Raw genomic sequence first — 22,023 nt, forward strand, 5'->3', positions numbered from 1 at the left:
TTAAAAATGCCCTATTCCTCAAATCCCCCTCCCTCCTCTCATCATTAAGAGTATATATTTGCCAGCATGCATGTAGTTTTCAACTGAAGATTGCAAGGAGTGTTGAAACCCGGATCGAAATAAAAATACTATAGTGTAAATCGTAATTGTTAATTAGCCATGTAGCTCTGCAACATGGAAAGTTTCCACTAAGCTAAGCCTGAGACTACGCGGTTTGTTGTTTTTCATTTTCGCTACTTACTCGAAATTAGGAAAAACTATGCAGAATGGGTTACTACAGAAGGTAAATATGACTTTTCACGATAAATTTGATGAAGCATTGAATTGATCCAGAAGAATTATAATGCAGCATGTGATATAACATTTGGATCATTAAATTTTCCAGAATGGGATTGAATCATTAGAGCCGGTTTTTTGCTTTTCAGCCCACGGATTACCAATACCGATTTATAACTACCGAATTCATGTTAGTCTTTCCTTATGCTTAGCGCGATATTTTTTTCATCTCTTCCCTACGATGTTTGTAGGCTTATCCTTCATTAAATTAATGAATTACGGAAGTGTTTCAGTAAGTCATTTGGAGCATCATAGAAGGAACACTTTGAAAAGTTCAGCTATGCGAGTGGATATCGTAATAAGCTTTGCAGAAACCTTGATATCCTTTCGTTCTCCAGGAAGAGACTCCCGTCAGAGGAAGATTTTAAGCGCTTAAGTGTCAACAGACAGCCCCGAAGTGAAAGGATAGGGAAGAAACTAAGACTTGAGAGTAAGAGGAAAATTTCGACCACAAGGCTCTGGAATACGTCACCAAGACGTACGCTAAAATATTACGCTAAGGCGAAATTTTTGACGTCGGCGTCCCGTGTGGTACCGTTGTGTCGTCTGACGGCAAACTTTCCGCCGCTTCGCTGTGATCCTTAAATCTGGTGAATGCCTTCGGATGAATTCTGTCAAGACAAGACTATAAGGAATCTGCGGGAGCCTAAATAATCTTAAGACGGAGAGGGATTCATGAGAGTATGGTACATCTTGGGTTTCAAGTTCCGTGAACCCACTTTCAACTCGTCCTCCTCGGACTATGTGAAGAGGCTGTGTAATTAAGTGTTGGTTTGTGTGAAATTAAATTAACACAGACTATCACACATTTTAGATTAAATTTGTGAGTCTTATGTGCAAATTAATTACTTGTGTAAAATTAGAGAATGGTATCTTTTGACAAATGAAAATACTATGATCTTTCCTTGGATTTTGTTCATCAAACATCTTATACGAGTACTTAATAAAAGATAAGTAGGCTATAATTACACATAATTGGAATATATAATTTGTTATAACTACTTAACGCTGTCTAAATTAGTTAATTAAAGAACTGCTGCAAAATTACTTATGTTCCTAGAGGAGAAATTGCCCATTTGGATGGATATAAAATTGGATGTGTTATCAATGGAATCTGCAAGAATTAATATTTATTATTTATTTGGTATTCTACCGTTTGATGTGGTTTTTGGAAGGAAAAAGACCAAACAGTGATACATTTATTTGCCTCTCCTAACAAAACGCAACCTCATATCAGAGAATAATACAATAAATCCTTCTTCATTATGGCAAATTTTCCTTCTCCCAACATTATATTTAATTTGCCTTTCCTTTTCCTACCCCATTCCAGCTTGCCTAACATTCAACCCTCTGTTAGTTTTCAACATGACATTGCCAATTAAGATTCTATGCATCTCTCTTTCGTGTATCCCTTGGTTCTCTCAATGATTCTCTCTCAACCTCCGCCATACCAAATTCTTCTTGTTTTCCTTTTTGCACGATTCATCTTTCCTACCCTTCTCCACACCCACATTCTTATCTTCTTGATTCAACGAGTCCCTTCTTTATTTCCTTACTCCTTTCATCATTTCCCTCTCCCGTGTGGAAGTCACTTTGCCCTGTGTAGCTCCTCTTTTTATGCCCCTCTTTCTTTGAAAATTTTGGCCCAAAACACTATCTATTTAGGTTTTCTGGGACCAGTTCTACCTGCTCTAGCTTTCCTATATCCATTAAAATAATAATCTTTTCCTTTCTCTTTCTAAAAAATCCTAATAAGCTCTGTTTTTTGTATTGATTCTCCACTCAAACCTTTTGCACTGGCTTTTTAATGCGCTCAGCAATGCTTTTACCAATGTAATGCCGTCTAAATAAATCTTGATCTTAACTGACTCCATAAATTCCCCCAGTCTTTTGTAACTCTCTCAGGCTAATCCCAAACCTCTTTTACCATTTCCTCCGTAGGTAAGCTGAAAATCACGGGTGATAATGATCTCCTTTGTCTTACCTCTTTCCTTAAGGCAAGTCATCCCGACTCCTCATACGCCACTTGCACTTGAGCAGTCTGAGACATGTACAGGTTTTGAACAAGTCGCGTATTTCTCTAGTACTTATACACACCATGTTCTGCCATTAATTCATGATTTAGATCTAATACACCCAACAGGATGTATTCTACGCACGAAACGAAAAAGTGAATCCTGATTGCATTATTCTAAGCTCCTCTCAATTATTGACCTCATTATTGCAATGGCATCACGCATACCTCTCCTCTTTCTCAACCTAAACTGATTATTCCTAAAATAACCATTCGTCCTCCTCTCCATCCACTTATTGATGACTCTCTAGCTATGGGTGAAATCAAACTAAGTGTTCTATAGCCTTCACATATGTGCAATTTTCTTTTTAGGCTTGGGAACTTCCACTATTTTGACGAAAATTTCAGATCAAATTCTTCCCTCATAAATGCTTCGATTAAATCTATAAAAATTCCTCATACCATATTTTTATGCATCTTGAGGTAGTTCCGAGGGAATGTTGCCTACTCCAATGACCTAATTTGACTTGAATTTATTCAATGCGCTTTCTACCTCACGATCAAGTCGTAATGACCTTAGTAATCCCCACTTACGTCATTTCTCTTTCTATGTCTAAGCATGATGGTTAAAAGAGAATGTTTATTGTAAAATAACAATAAACGTACATTCTAGTTAAACTGGTTTCCATGTCCCTCAAAAATTATCAGGTTTATTTCATAGTTTTCCTGGCGTATCTTTGATAGCGGGCACTTGTTAGATATTCTGATAAAAATAAATTTCGTTTTAACAGTTGGGTACTCCTCCAAAATTTACTCTTGTGCGCCACCAAAAGTTAACATGTTTGCGAGTCTGTGACCTTTTTTTAGTTTAGAATGTTTATGTGCCTATTACGTCAACTTTGTTCTTATATATTTGACTTAATAGTTATTTAACATGCCAAGAAAAGAAGGATTCAGAATTCAACCGAACAAATTTGCTAACCAGGCACGATCATATGACAAAATAAACTTCACCATTATATTGGGTGATCCATTGTGACAGTTATACATATACATTTATCTTAACGACTTTCAAAGGTAGTGCTTTGTTAATAAAAGTGAAATAGAAGGAAGAATATGCATAACCAATAATGCTGCAGATGGTTGCGTTTTATTTCAAATTATATTAAATAATAATTAAAAACAGAGTAATCTAATAAAATAGTATTTCTTCGTGTATCTTACAGTGCTGCTGCAAATTATGAATCATTAAGTTATCAATGAAAATCGATATTATCTAAGAGAAACCATAATGAAGTGTGCAAACCAAAAGCCCAATTCATTAAAGCTTCAATTAATGACAGAAGTGGGGAAAAATAAATCTGTGGTAAGAAACGTTTGGCTCAAAATAAGTTCTTAATTTTGGGCGGAATTCAAAGGATACAATAAAGTTAAATGGACCTGACACTAATTCTCGACATGTTTAACTCGATATACGATCGTATGGATGTGACTAGGAAGACACGATAGGGGTTTTCATAGTAGTAACCAAGTCTCCTTCGTTGAAGAGGAATAGGCAAAATAAATGCCTAGTAAATGAAAGACGCAGATGTGTTGAGAGTTCAACTAGTTCAAGGAAATTGCAAAATATCACCTTGCCCAGCTTAAACTCTAAATTGTGTTCTACCTGTGTCCCACCTGCCCTCATTTACCTGGAAACCTCTTTTATACTTGCCTTCGGCAAATTGGCGACAAGTGGCCCAAAATATTTTGCGAACAAAGGATGCGCTTTACTGAAATCCATGTAACCTGCTTGCTTGTTAGGATATGCTACATTACAATTTTACCATAGGAGCCATGGTCTAAAAGGAAGAGAAAATATCGTTCGCTCTTGACTTTGTTTTAATTGAAGTGTTCCAAATTGCTGGAACGGGCGACTATTTAAAATTACTACTTTTACAATCTATCTTTATTAAGTTCCGATTTTGAATTGCCCATTTTTTAAATTAAGCCGTGCTCATGATGAATGGTTTAACAAGATTTTATAGTAAAAGACGCTGAACGAGCCTTAATTTGAGTTTAAGAAAGTCAATGCTTGATATTTTAACGGTATTACGTCATTTATACGCTTTAACGCTTTCAAGCTTAATTAATTTAAGCCAGGCGCATATAATTTTACTCTATGCTTTGTTTATTTTTGTGTAAAGCGACTGTTATAAGAACAGATTAATGAATTATTATAAACGAAATCTTTGGGCACAGCAATTATTTTTTCATTCCAGAAAATTATCCGAAATTATATAAGAACGTTTAAATATTTCTTGGAAATTTTTGTACCAATATTTGTATTTAAATGTTCAAAACACTTGGATAGTTACTTGCATAATTGTCAAACGAATATAGCAGAAGTCATTGCAAACAATCGTCTTGATCCTGCTTACTCTCTGGAACGACTGAGCTGGATGTCCAGTCTTTTTATCAAATGGATCTGTGCCCCAGAGCATCCAAAGGGTCTTTGGTATGTCGATCGCTGGCCGATTTTGAATTTTTTCTGTCCGCTCGTTTCGATCATATGTATATGGAAACCATGCAATAACTTTCACCAATCCGCTCTATCGTAAGAGTCGCGTTGGTGTAAAAATGGGACGGACTCCTTCCTATCTGTTTACTAATGACCTCACTCTGCCGTGCTTTGACCGACGACTTCACCCATTTTTCAGTGTCCCCGAACACCTCTTCACTTTCCTTCTCCACCCGATTGCAATGCGGCTCCTTCTCTTCCACCCCTTTTCACCTATCCCTTTTCCGCTGCTTCTCTGACCCACTGACCCCTTAAACCTTGAGAGAATCAAGGGTGAACGCGTCATTGGAGTTAGTCGAGTTGCAAGGTGGACTCTCCGGAGAGTGTTGGGTCAAAAACGGGCTACTGGTGCGAGCTTCCTGCATATATGTCGGAAAGCTCTTCAATCAAATGATTGGGTTCGATCCCACCAATCTTTTACTCGAAGTTCATTTATAGATTGGTAATGATTTCTCATCATCATATGCCTATTGATAACTAGTACTGCCTCTGGTAATCCAAGCTCAATAAAACTTTGCTTTGGGGAAAACGTAATGCACTTTAAACCTTATTTACACTGGAAGACAGTTAATAATTGTAAAATACGCACTGCATAAAAATATAAAATATAAATATTACTTGATCGCATAATTTGACTGAACTTGAAATTTTAATGAAAATATTGACGGAACGATTTCATTTGATTTCACACCAACCTTCACGATCGTGAAAAGTTCGTCGATTCCTCTCCAAGAGTTGCAATTTACCAGAAGACGTGAGTTGAGATGATGCGTTACACAGATGCTGCAGAACGGAAACCCTTGATTTCGTGTGACAGAAGACAGCGCGCACACAATAATATGAAAAACACATGAGCCGGCGAATTCTGTAGCTCAAACTTCACTGTCTCGATCACACATCCATCCACAAGCATTTTCCTCAGACTGCCGAGTAAGTTTCTGAATAGCACGTTCCGCCGCCGGGGAAGACAGTTATGAAGAACACAATTCGTAATTTCTCCGCGCGCGCATGCAGCGCAGCGCATAGGGGATGAACAAACTTGGAATTCTGAGCGAATGGATGCACAAGAGCTGCGGCGACCACGCGAAGGGTCTTGCGGCCAATTTTGGAGAGTAGAATGCGTCTTACAAGTTCCTCCCTTCACGTCAAATGAAAAAGGAACGATTCATTAAATGGTGTTTTTGAGATCCTCTATTTGAAAAGTCTGTCAACTTCATACCATAACTTAGCTTATTCCTGCAACGATTTTGAGCAATAAATATCGGTTAACGCTCTCATTTCCATTAAACGTTTTTTAAAAACGTTTTTTTTATGATACTGCGTTTGGTATCTTCCAGCTGTTTTCCTTTCACTGCCGACTCGCCATATAAGCCCGGCATAGGATTTTGGGCAATTTCTTTAATTTAAAAATTCGTCCCAGGGCAAATTTCTTGACGTAAGTTGTTCAGTAAACCTACTGTTATGGTTACTACCTCGTCCCTAACTTTTTCTGCCTCTTCTAATTTGATGATATATTTACAGGAATCATGTAATAAAAGGAGCATCGAGATGGTGCGGTGGCTAGCTTACTGGCTTCTTCTCAGCCAAAAGGGCCCGGGTTCGAATCCTGAAGATGGCAGATTTATTTTGGTGGAACCCCGATTTCTACTTGAGGCACTTTGTGGGGAGCACTATTTGTGAGCACGCTGTCAGTCGGATGGAACGTTAAGCTGAGACCCACTTGGAGCTATTCGCTAATAGTAGCCCTATGCCAAAGACGGGATTCTTTCTATCGTTCCTCAATTCCCATCCATCCCTAATGGCGCAATTTACCTCAGATTTTGGTCGCCTCACCAAAAATCAACTACTTTTACGGGTAATAGAGGACCCAAGCGCCAGGAAATACAATGAAAGCGAAAATGGCCAATAAAACGATAATGGGAGAGCTACTAATAGCGCAGTGTAAAACAAGTGAATTATTAATTAAAAAACATATTTTTGTATTTTAACTAAAAAGGGTCAAAATCTCAATCATAAATTATCTCCATGGTAATTTCTTCCTTGCATATCAATTTCCTTGCTCAATGTATTATTTTATTCATCCTTAATAGTATTTTCAGATTAACTGAAGAACACAATGTATTTTTCCACTCTTCCAAAGAACAGTGAAAAAATACATTGTTTTCTTCAGATAATAGACAGGAACTTCCACAAAGTTAATTCAGAAACCATCGTGTGTTTTCCCATATCATTTTCTTTCATCATACATTTTATACATATATCGTACATTTTATCATGAAAAAGTTATTGTGGCAGAATTTTCACGCGATCTATCTGATTCTAATTTTTAGGTTGTGGAGATACTCATTTGGATTAAGAATTCCCTACCTGATTTTTTTTGTTATTGGCGTATCTCCCTCAATGCTAATTTAATCCGTTCGCTTCAGTCCGTTTTCCCCTTTTGCACCTGATTCCGAAGATTATTGTCCAGTTTTTCAATTTTCTCACATTGACTAAATACGTAATCATTACGCTTGTTTCGTCCTACTCAAATGATTAGCAAACATTTGTCTCCAGTTTTCATAGAATCCTCTGAAGGAAACTAAAAAGAAGAGGAAAAATAATTAGAAATTTCGATGCACGATAGTAAGCTGAATACCAAAATCAAAGGAAATATAGAAAAACAAACACGAGAGAGAAAGATCAAGACTGAATTTTGAGAAGAGGCTAACGGAAGGTGTCAGTTTAGGAAAACCTAAAGAGATGAAAAAATAGGTAAGCAACATGAAACACTCAAAATGAAGCGCTGTCGCAAACCTCAGTTTACTAATCACGGACCGTGGTCTATCAATCCCCGGTTTGGCAATCCATGATGATGATTCTGAAGTTGGGAAATGTCCGAAACGTATCGCGCCTCAGATGGTTAATTACGTATACTAGAATGTCCTTAAAACTTATATACTCCTGGGCAAAGGACAAAGAAAAACCTTCATACTTCGCACGTATGGCATTTTTAAATCAAAATCATTTCAGTGGTAAGTTCCAGGAATCGCGACTGGAAAAAAAGAAATCGAGGGAGACACCCTGTGGAAATGGGTGGAGACCCTCAAGGGCGAGCTGGGATAGAATACGAGGGGGCGGGAGGGGGCGGGGGTTCAGGAAAGGAGAGACTCGTGAGGTAGAGATGGATAGATGGGAAGGATGAGAAAAGGGTCGGGGGAGATAGGAAGGGAAGGGGATATTGTGAGGAGGCGAGGGGGGTTGGAGCCGGGAGGAGGGGGCGAGTACTCCCGCGCGTCGACACGCGGAGAGCCGACTGCGCCGCTCCACTGGCGGGACAAGGGAGGGGCAAAGTGCGAGGTGGGGGGGAACGGCGGGGAAGGAACTTGGGCGGAGAGCAGTCACTGGGTTTCGGTAGATGAGCGGCAGAGGGGCGAAGTCCGCGCGGCAGAGACGCGAGAGAGAGGCTCCGGCTACAGTACGAGAAAGCGAGCTAGAGAGAGAGAGAGAGAGACGGGCCCCTTTCGGCTGGTGCCTGGCTGGCTCGCCTTTAACCCACTCGAACACACACCACCCGCTGCCGCGGCGACTCGATTTCATCGGAGGGGACTGAGCGCTCTCGGACGCGGGGAAGGTGTTGCCGCCGCTAGGGCTACACCGGTCGGCGGCGGAGGAGGCCGACCTCCCTCGGACGTGTGCCCCGCGGGGCCGTGGAAAGAAGAGGTGAGAGGACCTGAGGGAAAACAAATTTTCCGGGCGTTGTCGGCAGAAGACTCAAAGAGAGGAGGCGAGAGGGGAAACCGGGAGTGCGTGTGACCGTGCGTGGACTGGGATTTCAAGAGACATTTCCGGAGAAGAGAGAGGGGAGGGTGGAAATTAAATATTTCTACAGGATATTCTCGAACATCGCATAACTACGCCTACGAAAAGAAACGTGTCGTGCACCTAACTGGGCGGAACTACCTCGCCAGATCAACTGAAAGCAGCTAATGATCTGAGAGTGGGAGAATTGTTATGAGGGAAGGTCAAGGGAGAGAAGAAAGTGGTCAGAGTAGGACTGGGAGGGGCATTGAAATATACTCTCCTCTAAGTGAGGTTAAACGTTCGGAAAGGGGCGTGTTCCCGACATACACCCCTCCCTTCTGCACTCTCTTTGGAACGGTGCCATCAGCTCCTCCTGCCAGTGTCTGACCTGTTGGGCGGACTTTTCCCTCTCTCCAGTGTTTACCATCGTCTTCTCTTCTTTCCCATTCATGCAAGCATTCGGCTCTCGTATTTTCCCGACACATGTTTTTCTTTTCTTACTTCGGTGAACCCCTTCTGAACTGCTCGTCGGCTGAAGGTCTATCCTGGACAAATACGGCCCTTTAGCTGATAGCACCCAAAATTCCATTAAATTCTGTTCTCGATCCAATTCGTGGCGGTTCCAAGGAATTTGGTAACACTTGTACTGAGTGGGCGAAGGGAAACAATCCACCTCATTCAATTGCGACGCTCAAAAGGTACTATTTATTTTAGCTGCGCAGGTAATTTTTCTGGAAAATCTCTTGAGCATGAGACCACTTCGACCCCCTGGTAGGACAGGTGGGAGACCGGCGTAGAGGAGAGAAGAGGTAGTAGAGAAAAAGTGTTTTCAGGAATCAACGGGGTGAACGATTAGCTTTTCTTTTTTCCATCCTCTGTCGAATTTCTAATAGGTAAATCCCGGTAGACGGAGGTATGGGCAGAAAAGAATAGAGGACGTTAGTCGAGATGTACTGATCTTTCACAGTGCCCCCGAGTAACTACGGTCGTTTAAATTAAAAAATGTGTCGAAGAAGATTGAAGAAATGGATTATGATGGGGTAAAATAACTTCCCATCAAACGCTCGTGATGTTCGTCCAAAGGGACAGGGAAGTCGCCGTGTCGTGTGGAAATTGAAGAGAGTCGCTCTTTGAAGTCATAGGAAGGAGAGGAAAGTGAGGAGGAAGGAGTGACTGATTAGAGCCACCCGCGAAACCGACAGTCCAAGCCGTTCGCTCCAAACCAACCTCTCCCTCCATATTCCCTTACCCTATCCTTATCACACCTACGTCGTTATTTCAATCCCAGCCTAGGGGACCTGTCATTTACCGAGTCTCCGCGCTTATTTCCCGCAGTTCCTCTTTCACAAGTCCGCCGATTCCCTCCTATCCACCGTGCAGTTCCCCGCTCCCTTCCCTTCCCGCGATAACCCACAATCCCTCTCCATCCCTCTCGGTTCCTTTACTCGCTTGGAGAAATATCCGACCATTCCCCCAACCCCTTCGCCATCAACCTACCCCACAAAACCCCTCATTCCCGCTTTTGTGCGAGGTGTTGAGTATACCCCAGGCCTTATCGTGCCCGCTCCTCGCTCATAGCCAAGAATTTTCCTCTCCCTTCCACGGCGAAGTTCTCAAACCTAACCCACACCCTCTTTCCCCTACCATCCTCTCATCCAGGCCCCTCCCATTTTCGGCAGCATATTCCTCCAGGGGCGAAAGAGCAAAGTATCGTGGTAGGAAAGTGGCCCGTGGCTACGTGCGTCTGGTACCTCGGGAAGAAAAAAATTTAGACTTATATACTTATATATATATATATATATATATATATATATATATATATGTATTTAAACCATATAAACCCTTCCCTCCCCGTTCACTCTGCACTCACTCGTTTTCTTTCCTTTTCTTATCACAAGGAGATCAAAAGGGGACTCTCTTGTGGTGGTGGGACCGAGAGGGGGAGTGGGGAAAAGTAAGGGAGAGAAGAAGACGGTACTCGCTTCTTCCAAGCTCTCTTTAACCCTTTATTTTTTTCACCTTTCCCTGGCCACGTATTCCTCCTCCATCTTTCACCCTTGTTCGCATCTTTCCATCTCCCCACGCCGCTCCAAACATCCGCACCCGCTAGGGGAGGAGGCCCACGGCGTAAAACTTATCTATCTATCCCCCGCATGAAATAGGATTTGTGGGGCATCCATCCCGTAAAGACTAGTCGCGATGTTAGGGTGGACTTCTTTATAAACACGAGCACGTTTATGTGCGTTCATTTTTTTCATCGTTTCGCCTCATCCTCCACGAATCTATTCGTCGTCCGGGGTCATTCATTTTCAAGTGTCTCCGGCGTGCTCTTCGTCCCCTCCCCCAAAAGCCCACTCTGCTCACGTCACGTCCCCCCGGTTCCCCGGCCTTCGCGTGAGAAATAAAATTTTGCGCGTCGGGAATGTGAAAATATATGCTCCGAGAAGGTTTACGAGGGATTTCGCAAGGTGGAAGGGGTTCTCTTTAATATTTCGAACGCGTATCTGGTTTTCTTATTCCTCACAAGATACCACTAATCCGGGCGGAAAACCTGAGCCCGTGAGTCAAAAATTAACGCGGTCCTCACTGATTCTCTCTGTATTCAATCCTCTCCATCGGGCGGAAAGAAAAACTTGAGAAACTTCTTGCCAGAAGTGGGACGAAAAATATGGGGGCCTTGAGAGTAAATGTTTCAAGGTGTGTTGAATCTGTGAGTAAGGCGTTGAAGCGAACGTATTCTAATTTAATTTAGCCCAAAATATCGTGGAATCGTATTCTAAGCATACGTCTGGGATACACCCGGGTCTATTACATCCATTACATTCAGCATTTTGGGTTTAAGTACCAAATATTTCTTTGCAGCCTCCTTCAGCACCAATACTTCCCGCTTTCATCCCCATAACATTTTCCAAATATCTCCCATTTTTATAACCTCTTCCGTCTCATTTCTGTCATCATTCTAATCTATAGCCTTGAAGTCTAACCTCACGACTATCCTTTCTCCCTTTAAGGATTCGTAACTGTGCTCCAACCCCTTAGTCTCATTGTTTCGTCGAAATTTAGGCGACCAATTTCGTTTATCATACATTCCATAGAGACGGTATCGGGAACTTGGCGGCCCCTTTTATCTCGATTTATCCCGTGTGGGACACAGGGGAGGGGAGCGTTTGTAGTGAATATTTTTATCGTACGGTTACGCTATTGAATTTACGTCACGCACGCCCACCGCGTCGCGCTAATTATTTCCTCTAAGATCCGTTTCGTCGCTTCCCGTTGTCATCCGTACATCCTTTAAAAATCCATCTTTTCCTCCAAACCCCATCATCGTCTCTCACCCAAGCCCTCTGTCTCCTGTCCCTCCTTTACCTCCCGCACAAACCATTCCAAGACCCTTTAAACCCCACGACTTCAAAATCCCCGGATTTCTCCCCTTCTCCCTCTTACCCACCGCTCCTTCGGCTGCTCTATCGTATCTATTTCAACTCGGCGTCCCCATTTCCGAGGGGGGTCGGAGGAGAGGGCGCCGAAGCGATAGTCTTCGTCACTAGGGCCCCCGCGCGTGATCCGTTGGGAAAGTGAGGGATGAACGCTCTTTGACAACGAGAGCGTCTTCGTGTGGTTTCCTCGTCTTCACCCGCCCCTCCCACATCCCTGACCAAACCCTTCTTCCAACGCCTAACTCCGGGGACCGCCGTCATTTCCTACCATCCAAAAAACACACATATGCACGCACATCCCTCCTCAACGTAAAAAAGGAGACGCACTCCGTCATTTTATTTTTTAACTTTTTTCCACACCGAAAACATAAGGAAAGGAGCTTGGATTGCAAAAGGAATAGGGGAAGAGAGAGAAAAAAAACAATAGGGGAAGAAAAATACAAGGAGACAAAGTGAGTTGGGGAGGAGGTAGAAGGAAGGGAAGAGAGAGATACCTTATTTCCCTATTTTTTCTTAACCTGCGCTCTCTACCCCACCATCCTCTTCTTGTAAAGTGAAGGTGGCTCTGTTTCTCTAGCAGAGGGATGGGACCTTTGGTGAAGTGAGGATGAAGTAGGACGGGAGGAGCAGAGAGGGAAAAAGCTCGGAATAAAACGAAATAAAAGGAGAATAAGAGGGAAGGAGTCCCGGGGGTAGGCCGGTCTCTCCAAGGGAGGGAGGGGCCGAGGACCAACAGGGGGGTTAAGGGGGGAGAGACGTGGCAGAGGCGAATCTCCCAGTGGACCCCATGCGACGGAAAGAAGAAATAAGTGGGGCTGGGTAGGCAGTGCGTTGTTCCAGGCTGAATATTTGGGGACACATATAGAGATCTGTCTTTTTCCTTCGCTGTCTCAAACGCCCCCGCGCGCCCTCCGTGGAGCAAAGGGACGGAAAACATAAAAGAGAGAGATAAAAAATACATAAACTGTATATACGCGTATGTATACTTAATCAGCGTATATTTATACATGGCAAGCTCTACTCTCTCCCTTTCCAGTCTTTCAATACCTAGCTCGAATCTCAGAAGTCGTCTCCCTCCTCACATTACCGGTAGCTCTCGCTAAGGAGCGAGAGATTCCTCGAATCCCTATTCTCTCCTCTCTTTCCTCCTTCTCTCCTTTCGAGATACAGAATCCACGTTCTCTCGCTCATCCTTCAATTCGTCTGAACCGTGAAGTATTCTTTCCCAATTCGTCAGTCTCCCTCTAACCCCTTTCTCGCGACCGCCTCCTCTTTCCTAACACCTTCGCAAGAGCATTCCTTTACCCGAGGACCGACGAAAATTCTCTCCCACTCTCCTCCGCCTTCTTGTCTTCGACACCCCCAATATCCATAGGACGGAACGTTACCCCGTCACACTAAAATTCAGGAGGGAAAGATCCATTTCCAATATCCAGCCCGGGGTCCCGTCGTCTACTCCTGCAAACCTCTCTCCTTCCCCTCCCATCTAACTTCGTCCACGTGTGTGTTTTTTTTATTATAAGGTGCCACTCTCCCAATTTCTCCCCCGTTTTACATTTTCTTCCTTTCAACACAACCTCCAATGCATATATCTTCCTTTTCTCAGGCACATCTTACTTCTTTTCAGAGCATACAGCACCCTCCCTCCCCCATAGACCTTGACCTTAACCCTAATTTCGTATCATCACCGCGATAAACTTGGGTTTGCGTCCGCTATTACACTCTGACTCGATCCTAGTAACATTCGGATGGCCTCCATATGATCGTTTCATCGCAATCGGTCGTTAGTTTTATGAAAAAATACGAAGGGCGCACTCATCCTCCACGTTAAATCCATCGCTGTCGACCGTCGGAATCACGCACGTCGTCCAAACTCACCTTTTCCCCACCCCGTTCCCCTTGACCGTTCTCCTAGACACCCCACGTACGTTCGTTATTGGACCAATGGGCTATATTGACCCTGTAACAATTTCCCCATACCGTCTCCCCCCATAGTATCAACGCATCTCCCAACCTCCCTGTCATCTAACCACCCCCCACCACCCGTGCTCACATTCCGTTTGAATTTCCCTCCTCCCACCAACCTTCCTACACTCACTCGGACTAATATCCGCTAGCTGCCTCAATCCTCTTTACCTTCGGAGACTTTTCCGTTGACCTTAAATTTACTCAAATAACGGGTTTAGCACCTTCGCTCCGCTGTTATCCGCATCGCCTGGCAGTGGAGTCATCACTGTCCCATTTCTCTCCCTATCACATCGTTCCACTTAGTGTTCCATTTCCTCGTCGCGTATTCTCACGGAACATCGCCCAGAACTGTTGGACCTCTCCTTATCAGACTATTCTCAAGAGGGTGAGAGTCTGCAAAATACTCGTCAGGGTTCGCTTGCCGACGTCGGAACGCCCTATCAGCTACATTTCCCCCCAGACATTGACTAGGCTGCGGTCGGAGTTCAGCGACACCACCGCCGGCGGTCGGCTGTGGATGCGGGAGAAGTGCCCGCGTCTCCCGCTGCCGTCCATGGAGATGCGCGGGGATCCGAGACGGCGCGCGAGAAGAGCGATGCACGCCTGAGGTAAGCACACGTCCTTTCTCTCGTCGATCGAAATAGCGGATCGCGAAAAGGGTTTCAACCAACCCCGGTCCCCGTTTAACCCTAAACGAGTAGTGGTAATGATTAGGCGTCTGAGAGAATCTTTGCTTTGCTATAACCTGGCACAAGGTTCGGTACGTGTAAATCCGTCAGTGTTAATTTTGGTTGGCATACAGACAATAATTTTTGTCTACAGCATTTCAGGCTTGTAATATTATGAGGTGAGTTCCGCTGAATGCAGTACTATTTAGCAATTTTTTATGACAATTTGTGTATTTGTGTGTCCATACGCACACAAAAGTTAAGGCGAGACTTCTTATAATACAAGAATTCTTATAACACATGTTTATCAATATATACATATATATGTATACAACATATGCATACAGGTGTATCCTAAAAAGTCCAGTGAACTTAAAAGGTTGGTAATAATGATTCAGTCGGTTTAGAAAGAAATATGAATAAAATCATGATGAAAGTTTTAAAAAATATTAGCCATCGTTACCTTTATTTAAAAACTGTCATTTTGGATGTTTTTTTTATTTAAAAGCTCCAAAGGTATTCATGTCTTATATGTAATATCTGGAACTGAATATGGGGATTTAATTTTATTATTTACAGTGATTAGAATTTATTATTTTACTCTTAAAATAATAGTCCAACGTTATCATATTTGACCAAACTACAGCATAAAGAAGTACCATATTCATACTTATTGCAACAAAAAGTACCCAATTTAAAAATCGAAAATTAAAAATAAAAGTGATAAAATGTTTCAAAGTGACTAGAAAAACGTACAACATCAATTTTAGTGTATGCGTGAGAAACCTAAGAGCCTTAACTGGTAATAAACCAGAGTATGAATTTTCTTTGAGAGAAGACAATCCAAGACAAGAAAGAGTCCTTAGAGCACAGGAGAGATATTAGGGTAACGTATGAGCCCGCGCTACTGTTGCTTAAATGTTTAAATTCAATTTTTCATCAGTCTCATACTTATTATTTCTCACCTATCTTTGGTCACAGTTATCAGTTGCATATTTATCTATCCAATGTGTTTTTGCAATTTTATAATTTTACACACTGATTACTATTGAACGAGATGGATCCTTACGTTTTAGATAATCATTCATTTCCTTTAGTTTCGTAATCTAAATCCCTCAAAGTAGGAACACTATAATATAAATAAGCTTCAGGTAATGTATCAAAAGAGTAGCTTGCATGAAGTATTCTATTTTTCTAAGTAATATTTTAGCCTACATAATGTAAATTGGGATGAGAAGAACCGTTTACTTGTAATCACAGTTGGAGTGACTTTGGTATCTCTATAATTTACCCCAAAATTGAGAAATGGAACAAACGAGCGAGTTCCAGGTAAGATTTGTTCTAATCTCATAAATATGATTTAGGATAGCTTTATTAAATGGCATTAATGTTTTTCACGATAAAAGCTTAATGGAATACTACATGAACGATATATTTGTGTGCAGACATTTTAAGATTTCCCAATAAAATATTGGAAAAATAAGAAATTTCTTCTGCAAAAACTTTTCATTCACGTTTTTATTACTGAACGCGGATAACTTCTACTGTCAAAAACACAGGTGTGTCCACTTTGACTTGCTCCGTCTTTGTATTCCTTAATTCGATACATCGGTTGTTATATAAAACCAAGTATTAACATTACCGCAGTTTATTTACATCAGAGCAACATCATCGTGAGAGATCATGTATGCGAGAGATCGGATTCTGCCTCAATCATTCAGATGCTGCCTGCGGATTCATGCATACGAATATTTTTATACTCTGAACATGTAAGAAACCTTGCTTAGTTTTTATTATTCTGCTACAAAATTTATTTTCATAAATGTTTTTCGTATCTTAAATGATTTAGTCTTCACAGGAACTAATTGAAATTTTAATCATAATAATGCGTCAAATAATATCTATGCGGTCAAAGTAAGTTATTAAATTTTGATTTTGACCTCACTTGCTCTTGAGAATTGCCCCCATGAGAAACTGAAATATTTTTGAAATTAGCTTATACAAATACTACTTAGAGTGGGCTTCAGCTCATTGCAATAGCATATTTTTTCACTCTCTACCCTCAAAAGTACGGTCGGGGTTTTCTAGTTCAAACGAGATTTTTCCTGGGCCAACGTTTTTGCTTTAGTCCACATATTGTAACTAGATCTCGAGTAATTCACTTATCACTGATGGCAGACTTTGCTCCCCGGCATGGGAACCCTGAACAGAGCGATTGAGGAGGAAATTAAATAAGTTCTTTCTAAGATCGGTTATGCCTATTCATTAAATTCCTTCTTGAGTTTATCTTTGACATAATGACTTGTACTCGTCATATTTTTGACAGTTTAAATTCCAATTTGCGAAATCTGAATGAAGCCTTTTACAGTACAACGGGATTTGTTTTGCTTCTTTGTATACGCTAACATTCTGAACGGAAGCACCCTGAATAGAAACTTAAATTTATAAGTTTAACTTATTTACGTTTTTTTTCTGCGTTCAACATATCCACTTATTAGTATGTGTGTTTGTGTGCATAGTATATATATATATATATATATATAAATACTCATATATACAGAAACATATATAAGGAAAAGGGATAGGAACACGTATAAAGGACGAACACAATAGAGGTGGGGAAGGCGGAACCGAACGAATCACAAGAGTAAAAATATTTCCTCAACCAGGACTCGAACACCGGATCTTTCCACTTGCCGGGCGGATGCTCTTAACCACCGCAACAGCCGAAACAGGCCCCTGACGCCATCTCTTGGCTAAAGAATCGGGGCGCATGGCGACATATAAGACCCACGGATCTCAGGGTAAATTACATGTCCTCGCCTAATCGTGGAATTCACACAGATGAGAACCGCGAATAAACATTCCGCTAAAGGCATGCAAGCATTGGTGGAACGGATGTGGCTGCCCCCGGTACCGGACACACTTCGTCCGTGGTTAAAAAGTTGTTTTTCTGAATAACTGTGCTTCAAAGCTATCAATAATTCCAACCAAATCTAATGTTCCGTCGCTAATCCAAATAATTCCTTCTATATTTTGTGAACCCTGCCTTTATTATTTCCTTCCACAGTATTGTTCATGGTCACAATTGTTTTATGCCATGTATATGAATTTATGTCTATGTAAGTGTGTAACCATAATAAGAAAAAAAAAATATTCTGTAACCATAATCTGTAAGCTGACAATGTGTACAATGTAAACACTAGCAGTGTAACATATTAGACCGAATAAAAATAAATTGAACCATAGCTCAAGTGGTTAAGAGCATCCGCCCGGCAAGTGGAAAGATCCGGTGTTCGAGTCCCGGTTGAGGAAATATTTTTACTCTTGTGATCCGTTCGATTCCGCCTTCCCCACCTCTATTGTGTTCGTCCTTTATACGTGTTCCTATCCCTTTTCCTTATATATGTTTCTGTATATATGAGTATTTATTCGCCGTTTGGCGGGATTTCGTGTTTGAATGTGTGTGTATATATATATATATATATATATATATATATATATATATATATATATATATATATATATATATATATATATATATATATATATATATACGTCCGTTTTAGAATATATTTTCAAATGAATTACAAGAAACAAAATATTTATCATCGTCGTAGCACTTCAGTGTACTAAAATTTCATTTTATAGATTAATTGCCTAATTTTACCGATATTAAATGAAAAATCGGTTTCAAATTTATGGAATTTTTTCATTAATCGAGCTGTACTTCAAAACGTTTCGCATTAAGCCCACAAATGAATTTTCATGAATATCAGTGACCTGGAAGGGAATGGAAATACGTCAAATGATTCCTTTACTGATGAGACGATTTTCCTTTTTATCAATTAAGTTTCGAGGAAACTAGCATTATTTGGTCGTTTCATCTATTCATTGTTTTTCAAGAATAAATGATTTTTCGTTAATTTCTCCCCATTAAGAATCTAATTATTAAGAACCCCAAAAATCTCAATAGAAGTAACCTTACTGTAACTTGGCGTATTGTTTTGCATCGAGGCAGTCATTAACCTGTGATTTTATTTCAACGATGCTAAACAAGTTGCACACAAGAGTTTGCGACACGAAGGAGTGATTTGAACGATGGCATGCAGTCTGGAACTCGTATTTTTTATGAATACATTTGCAATCCATTTAAAATGCACTTGAATTCCTGGCGTAATAGGAATCTTAAACATAGCATCCGCATTTCCAAATACGAGTTTTAAAAATGTATTTTAACCTAAGGTTTATAAATTTTTTTGACTACCTCAATATTATTGTACTTTTTTGAAAAATGAAGTTTTTGGTTCCAAATAATGTGGCAAATTATGGCCATTGGCCATGATGAAATGTTGAATTTCAATGGGCCATGGAAAAACTTTGGAAAAGATGACGTTAAAAAACGCCTATATACCAAGCAAAAATATATTTTAACACCAGAAATTTACTTACTGCCATCATTTTGATTTATACACAGCACACCCGTTGTGCTAAAACGCATTTAAGGTAATGCACATCAATACGAAGTGTTGGCACAGTTAAACACTTCCTAATGAGCATATACTAATCCCAGAAGACTTGCATTTGACTAAATATTTATATATTCGTGTACGTAAATGGTTTCACATGCCTCTTTTGTAATAGAAACTTAGACTTTGTGATAATGATGAAATGAGCCAATTTTTTCGCGTAAATGTTTTCAGTCAAAACGGATCGTCAAAAGTACGCAGTCATAAAAGAGGCAACTGAAATATGAAATACACCCTTGCGATTTTTCCAAAAGAATTACAACCTTCCAACATTCAGCCTTTCAAGTGTAATTAACCCTTATTTTCTGCAAACTAATGCATCCGCCGCAATATAATTGTCAGAGTTTATACGCAGAAATAAAAGATACGATCAGGATACAATTCCAGCTCCCTATCGAATTTTCAATCCAGAAATGTGCCTGAATGTAAAAATGGAAAACGGTTCATAAACTAAGGATATACATATATTGCTCAATGAACTCAAATATCATTAATCTAGTATTTTCAAAACGCTTCCTTGAATAAATAATCTCTTTTCCCCTTTCTCTCACTCTCATAAAAAAATTTTAAAAATAATTTTCAGCCTAATTGTCCGTTGTTCACCCTATTCTACCGTCGGTTTTTTATGACCCAACAGGGACGTTTATCAAAGCCGATATTATACCCAGTGGCGCTCTCACCATCTTTGTAATCTCAATTAGCTCATCTCACCCCCTTTGCCGCCTGCCTGCACCACTTCGTAACACCCGACTTCCTCTCAGTCAATCTCTTCTTTTCAATTCCCATCGCTAAACTTCCTCCCTTTCAATATTCGGCGTCCCATGGTTCCGCTTGCCTTTGTCAAAGGACTAATGACCCGAACCGAGCAAAACGCAATATTCACCCTCCGTGGACGAGGTGGGTCGAAGCAAGGGAAAATCGAGCGATAAGAACAAAGGTGTGAAGGGACGGGAAGTGAGGGAATACCACCAAAGCGGCCTCCGACTACTTTTAGATCCAAACCACTGTTAGATCCTACCGATAGGTCCTAAAAATGTAATCAAAAACCCAAAATATGCCTACGCTAAGATTCAAGAAACGATGATGTGCAAGTATTTAAATTTTCTTTCTTTCGATTTCTCTGAGTTACAAAAACCAAACTTAACTCCATTAAAACTAGAATTGATCATTCAGGAAAGACCCCCAGGCTATATGGCGATTAATCGTTAATAACTCAATGCTAGTGTTTGAAAATCACATTTTTTAGCATGAAAGCCAATTAGCAAGGTATCTCGTGCCAACGGTGGCTGCTAAATATCATATGATAATCAATCAAACAGTCTGATTTATTAGATCGTTAATGGAAAATGTTTATTCTTGCATCTAAAAAACCTATCTCGTTAATTAATTTCCTTTGAATACAAAACCAACTCCGACTATTTAACGATATTAAATTCTTTCCGAATTATTTTTCCTGCAATAACCAATTGAAGAAATTTTTTTTGGCATAAGTCCTTAGTTTTGTGAATACAAATTAGAGCCATTTTGAGCAAATATATAGATTGCATCTTGTTCAACACATGGAAAGACGACAGCCGAAAAGTGGAGAAAATTGAAACATATAGTAAAACTGAATCCATTTTATAAAATGCCATTAATTATTTCATAAAAATATCCATTTCCTTTGAAGGTTTCCAAAATAATACTTCATTAAACCATCTATAAGCTGATATGGCAATAAAGTGATTTTGCACATCATGTTTGGTTGTTTTGAGTGATCATATTTGAAAGCATGCTTGCAAAATAAGAAATTGTAGCATTCACGCTTCGAGAACTTAATTATGTTCATAAAAATATTCCATAATTTTGACGAGTTCAGATTTGAATTCCAAGAAAATATAACATTTTTAAATCTTTGAATTTGAATGTTTTAATGACAAATTGATATTGGAGGTAACGGAATTCAAAATGAATGCCTCCCGAGTTATTAGTTGGAAAAAGCTACTGAGAGCGGGCCATTCGAACTTGGAGGAACCTGGTCAAAGTTTTCCGGAATTTACGGGCGACCGATGGCGGTCCCAATGACGGACGAGGTCCACACAAGCAGTCGTCAATTGATAATAAAAGCACTGCAACGTAGTGTGCAACGTAAAGGGCTACTTGAAAATGTCGATCATTAGGAATTTAATAAAACTATGAAATCTCATTTGGGCGTGTATAAATAATTTCTTTGTACTAGTTTGAGTATATTTTTGACCTATTTTTGTAAATTTAACTAGCCTTCACAATTTTTAACGTCATATTCATTTATGGAGAAGAGGCCTTAAATGAATGAGATGTGAATGACGATGCTATAACAAATACTGTTGAAATGTAATATACATTGAGATGTGGAGAAGTCTCACAAAATAGTTAGAAATCTATGAGGTTTGGTGTATAAAATGCATTCCATTTGCATACGTTAGCATAAGGCTCAACATTCAAACGGGGAAGCTATAGGTTAAAATAGACTTTGAAAGTAAAATTCCCAATCCAATTTATGAAAGCATAGAAATTGCTCAACGTCTTAATGAAGAAATAATTAAAAATTGGCAATTTTCGACAAAGTTTTCTGTGGAAAAATGCCAATTTTTAATTAATTATGATATGTCACCATATCACGCCTGAAACGTCTATTACGCTAATATTGGTCTTATTATTATCTATTATTAGTCTTACTGAAAGATATACTGAGCCTTAGGAAGCGTAA

General features: G+C 40.3%; 1 protein-coding gene across 1 annotated transcript in view; it reads left to right on the forward strand.

The window, feature by feature from the left end:
* The first annotated feature begins 10,566 nt into the window (after window positions 1-10,566).
* Window positions 10,567-22,023, forward strand: part of LOC139692052 (5-hydroxytryptamine receptor-like) — a 772,518-nt gene continuing 761,061 nt past the window's right edge. The window contains exon 1 of the mRNA XM_071590072.1: window positions 10,567-14,706. The gene's annotated coding sequence lies outside the window, so the exon portion shown is untranslated. The remainder of the gene's footprint in view (window positions 14,707-22,023) is intronic.

Source organism: Hetaerina americana, unplaced genomic scaffold (assembly GCF_022747635.1).
Source record: "Hetaerina americana unplaced genomic scaffold, ioHetAmer1.1.p SCAF_4, whole genome shotgun sequence".
NCBI classification, from domain to species: domain Eukaryota; kingdom Metazoa; phylum Arthropoda; class Insecta; order Odonata; family Calopterygidae; genus Hetaerina; species Hetaerina americana.